Here is a 5,788-nt window from a genome sequence, read left to right on the forward strand (position 1 = left end):
TCACAGAATATGACAATAATAGTTTTTGCGTGAAATTATTTTGGGAAAAGAATCTCTAAATTATTAATTTTCTTTTGAAGTGGGAAATGGCTCTCTTTTTCTATATAATGAATAATAGATTTTCGAAAGGGAATTCATTTTTTGTTATGTGATATATTAGTCTTTGAATTATTAAGTAAATTGTTTTGAATTATGTTAGTCATAGGAGAAATTTTGTAAACATATTTCATAGAATGAGATAAGATTTTAGAAGGTTTTGGGGGGAGAGCTTTATCAGGTTATAGGAAGAGGATTGAAGGAGGATAGCTAGAAATGAGAGTTTGATTCAACTACAAGGATTTTGTAGTTTGATTCAACAAAAAGGATTTTGTTCATCTTATAGATCCAGATTCCCATATTCCATCGTTTCTTGATGCTTACCTTCATGTTTTCTTTCAAAATGGGAAAAGAGAGGGAGGGATTTGCATGCATGTTGTATTTTTTATTTTTCAACTATGATAAAATTTAGAGGATAAATATAGTTTTAAAGGATTTAGATGTTTTATTTAAATCTAAAAGTTGGAATGCATGTAGTTATTTGAAATATTTATATGTTTAAATGCATGTAATTTCTAAAAAAATTGAAGAGGAATGCTTGATGCATAAAAATATTTATTATTTATTTATCCTTTTTTAAAATAAATGCTTGATTAGTTTCGTCCATTTTATTTTAAATAACTCCTCTCTTCTCTTCTCTAAAAAAAAAAATCAAAAAAATCTAAATTTTCCATTTCTAAAAAATTCCCTCTATGATTTGTTAAACATAAATATTGAATAATTTATATTTTATTATGTATCAAAATATGTTATAGTTCATGAAATGTTGAAAAATAAATGTTTAATAATAATATTAATTATAAATATAAGTAATCCTTATAAGTAAATAAAGAAAATGAATAATATAGACATAATAGTGTCTAAAAATAATATTAATTGAAATAAATAACAATAAAATTTATGTCAAAAAATCAAGGAAATGATGATACCATATTTATTGGTCTTCTTTTTAAAGTGGGGGCTTGTATTGAAGCTTTAAGCATTCATTCTATTTTTTTTAAGAAAAAAGAAAAGGAAATTTAACATATTTATAAATAATAAATATGTATTAAATAGGTAAAAATTTATAATTGACTTCATTAAAAATAGAAATATTAATTAAGCGGAATTTTGGGGTGATCTGATCTGCGGCTGACTCTGCGGTGCATCGTGGCGTCCACATCTTCTACGCTCCTCCCCCAATGTTACAGGTGTGCACGTTCCTTTTAGCAGCTGTTGTTTTAAAATTATAATATGTCTGGACCGCCTTTATTACCTTCTGCGGAAGTCTTTACTCCTGCCATTACGCCCATTAATGAATCCGTAGCCTCCCCTGCCTCTAAACCAACTAACAGCGAAAATGGTAAACATAATGTTTTTTCATCTGCTAAAACTTTCTCTGAAGCGGTGGTAACACCACGATCGCAGCTTCGGCTAAGTTCTGTCTTTCGCTTCAACATGAAAACGCCGAACCAGGTAAGGGTTCTATGGATACTTTGAAGTCTTTTTCCATTTCGCCTAATCCGGAAATGCTTGGGGAAATTGAGAAGGAAAAAAGCAGAGTAAAAAACTATGCCATTTTCTTTGCTGCTGTTGATATCGATAGATGCCCTGCTAGGAAGTTTCTTGATGATTGGTTTTACAATTATTGGAATCTGAAATTAGGGCATAGAATATCCTTCTGTAGACAGTTGCAGAAGGGTTTATTTGTCATATTCTTTAAAACGGCGGAAGCACAGGAAGCTGTTCTCAAACGGCAATATTGGAATGTTGGTAATACTACCTTTCGTGTGTTGGCATGGACTCCGGATGCCATCCATGAAGAGGTTCTTGCATTATCGGCACCAAGATGGATCATTGTCAAAAGTTTGCCCCCATATCTCTGGCGTTTTATTACTCAACTCCTCGAACCACTTGGTAAAGTCATTAGATTTGATGAATCTTCTAGGTTAGTTCCTCACATGGACGCCAGGGCTTTAGTTTCGATTAAACCTGGTATAGAAATACCTTCGACTCTTGAGATCAACATTCTTGGAGAGGTCATTTCTTGTCCCCTGGAAATCCTTGGGGGTCTGAATGCTTGTTTTTTATGTAAAAAAGAAGGACATCTCCGCCGTGATTGCCCCATTATCAATAAAAATAATAATAAAAAAAATGATGAGGCCAACCCTAATCCTAAATCTGGTGAATTAGCTACCAAGAAAAACACAGCTCCTCCTGCTAATACCGTTGTGGTATCTCCTGTGCTTTCTCCCACACCTGTAACACTCATAAATGAACAAACATCTACCAAAATAGCCGAACCTACTATAGATGTTAATATGTCAGATGGGTTTCAGGAAGTAAAAAAGAAATCAGACAAGAAAAGGAGAAGAAAAACTGAAAACTCGGAAGCTCGTGGTAATATAACTAACAAAGCTAATATTCCACCCGTGACTCCTACGACCTATGATCCTCCCACACATGTTGATATTAATCCTACCCCCGCTGAAGCTAAAACCTTCAAAGAAATTGAGGAAGGATATTATCTGGAAATAGTGCCAGCAGTTAAAACTAACAAGATAATTATACCAACCGAACCCACAAAAGATAATAATATGTCTGCTCTGTCGCTTAGGTCTGAAAATGGGAATATCTGCTCTAAGAACTCTGAAGCGGATGTGGATGACTTAGAATGGCAGAAAGACTTCCCCAGATCTAAGAGAAGGGGTAGACCGCCGGGCTCAAAAAACTAAAGTCTTGGAGGGTTCAGGACTGAAGAAATATCATCTCAAAACATTTCTAACTGGACAGAGGGGTCCATGGAACTTATAGGCGTCCCCACTAACAACAATTTTGAATGAATTTTATCTCATGGAATGTAAGGGGACTTGAATCCCCGGATAGGAAATATATTGTTAAGCGTTTTGTTGACACCATTAAGAACAAAGACTTCATTATGTTACAAGAACTCAAAGCAGTTGATTTCATGCTTGATTGTAGTCTTGACATTATTTGGAAAGACTCCCTAAAAATTTGTACAGCTCACTCAAAAGGCAGGGGTGGCACTCTGCTTATCAATCCGAAATGGGCCAAATACATTATTGATAAAGGTAGATCACCATGTAATAGTGCTGTATGGGTATCTATCTGTATCAATAATGTATCCTTTGGTATCTGTTCTGTATATGCACCTAATGACCCTATGGAGAGGGCTAAGGTTTGGATTTGGTTAAAGTCCCTTCCTGATATCCCATGGATTGTGGGAGGTGACTTCAACATGGTTGAAGCACCAATTGATAAATCAGGTGGCAGACCCTTTAACTGGAAGCCGACTGAAATTGATCCTTGGAATAATATGATCCATTGTAAAAAACTCTTCGATCCTATTAAAAACAATGGTAATAACTCTCCTACTATTAGATACACATGGTGTAATTTTCAGCAAGGCTCCTCCCGCATATATGCTAGACTTGATCGATTCTATGCTCAATCGAATAGTTTCTCTTTTGTCCCTGACAAATTTGGAAATGTTGTTTCAGTTCATCCGACGGCCCTCTCTGATCATCATCCCATATCTGCCAGTATCCAACTCACTGGTAATCCTCAAACTCCTCGAAATGGTAACACCAGATACATCCTCAATACCTCTCTGTTGAAAGATGATGACATCTTGATTGCTATCCAACTCATTAGTTCGGTCAACAAGAATGGATACCCGACCCTTTCATGCTATGATAGATGGCAAAAAAATATGCTGGCCTGGAAAGCCCTACTTCAAACTCTTGGACAAAAAGAGGCCAAGAATTATAGAATGGCTGAGAAGAATCTCGCTGATAAGCTGAATTATGCTGAAACTCTTCTGCAGAATAACCCTTCCAATCACAATCTGATACCTATTGTTTCGGCCGCTAGGGATCACCTTCGCTTGCATCAACAAAAACTTGTCAATGGTGCCAAATTAAGATGCAGGGCACATTGGCTTCAATTCGGAGATAAAGGCTCCAAATTCTTTTTTAACTACCTAAAAAAAAAACATATCAACGAAAACATTACTAGCATTTATGTTGATAACAAGGAGTTAGTTGATCCTAATGATATTAAGAAAACCTTTTCTAATTATTACTGTACTTTATTTACTTCAGAGGATAACAGAGAATCCTCTGCTCTCAGGAACACAATTTGTTCCATTATCCCCAAAAAACTATCACAGACCGATTCAGACATTCTTGGCCAAAATATAACTAAACAAGAAATTATTAATGCTATCTCTTCTCTTAAGAAAGATAAAACTCCTGGTCCTGACGGGATCCCGGCTGAGTTTTATCAAGCAAATATTGGATGGATAAGCTCGGAGCTCCTTGACCTTTATAATGAAACCTTTAATAAAGGTTCTTTGGGCAGTATTATCAACAGAGGTATTATCAAGCTCATCCCTAAAGAGGGAGACAAGACAAATATAAAAAATTGGAGACCAATTACCTTATTGAATGTTTCTTACAAAATACTTGCCAAAGTATTAGCTCGCAGATTGGAAATCATATTGCCTAAATTTGTTGGATCCACTCAAACTAGATTCATTAAAGGTAGGTATATCTTGGAAAATCTCATAACCAGCTGGGAAGCAATGCATTGGGCTAAGTCTTCCAATCAGAATGCTGCTATATTTCTCTTAGACTTTGAGAAAGCATATGATAGAATTGAATGGAGTTTCATCGATGTTATGCTCAAGGCTTTTGGTTTCCCTATCATCTTCTGTAACTACATAAAGATCCTTCTGAAAGATGCTATGGCTCAAGTTGAAATTAATGGATCCCTATCTGATCCTTTTCCTCTGACCCGATCTATCAAGCAAGGATGTCCTCTTGCCCCTGCTCTCTTTGTTATAGCCTCAGAAGCCCTATCTTATATTCTTACTGACAATACTATATCCCCGGCTGTCAAAGGCATCACATTACCTAACAATGAAGAATTGAACATTTGCCAATTCGCTGATGATACTAGTTTATTTGTCAAAATGGATGATAATAACTTTAGTTATCTTACCAAAAAGCTGGACCTTTTCTGCAAGATTTCAGGTGCTAGGCTCTCGCAAGCCAAATGTATTTGTCTTGGCTAGAATGAGCAACCTCCGAGTTGGCTATTGAAATATGGATACCAATGGGGGAGCCCCAACTATATTGTCAAATATCTGGGTATCCCTTTTGTTGTTGATCCTTCTATTAAGGATATGTGGATTTGGGTTAAGACCAAAATTACCAAAAAACTTAATAACTGGTACAACCGTTCATTGTCTCTTGCTGGAAGACTTCAAGTATGTCAAAAAATACTATCTTCATACAACATATATTACGCTTCAGCTTGGATGTTTAACAACTACCAAATATTGGAAATCCAGAAGACCATAAGGAACTTCCTTTGGTCTGACGGTAAAGGAAACAAAAAGCATCACGTGGTTAAATGGGAATGGTGCTGCACTGATAAAAAATATGGAGGTCTTGGACTGAAAGACCTCAGGCTCCAGGGTATTGCACTTGCCACCAAATGGGTCTCTCACTGTGTGGAAGGTGATGTTCCCTAGAAAGTGCTTGTCAGAAACAACATTTTGAGGGGATACCCAAAAAAAGCTAAATCTTGGAAAAAATTACCATTTGCTGATATTTTATTTGGAAAATTACCAACATTTGTTCATGGTTCTGTTGTCTTTAAAACCATATGGAAAGCTTGGGAGTCC

Source organism: Cryptomeria japonica, chromosome 7, assembly GCF_030272615.1.
Source record: "Cryptomeria japonica chromosome 7, Sugi_1.0, whole genome shotgun sequence".
Lineage (NCBI taxonomy): Eukaryota > Viridiplantae > Streptophyta > Pinopsida > Cupressales > Cupressaceae > Cryptomeria > Cryptomeria japonica.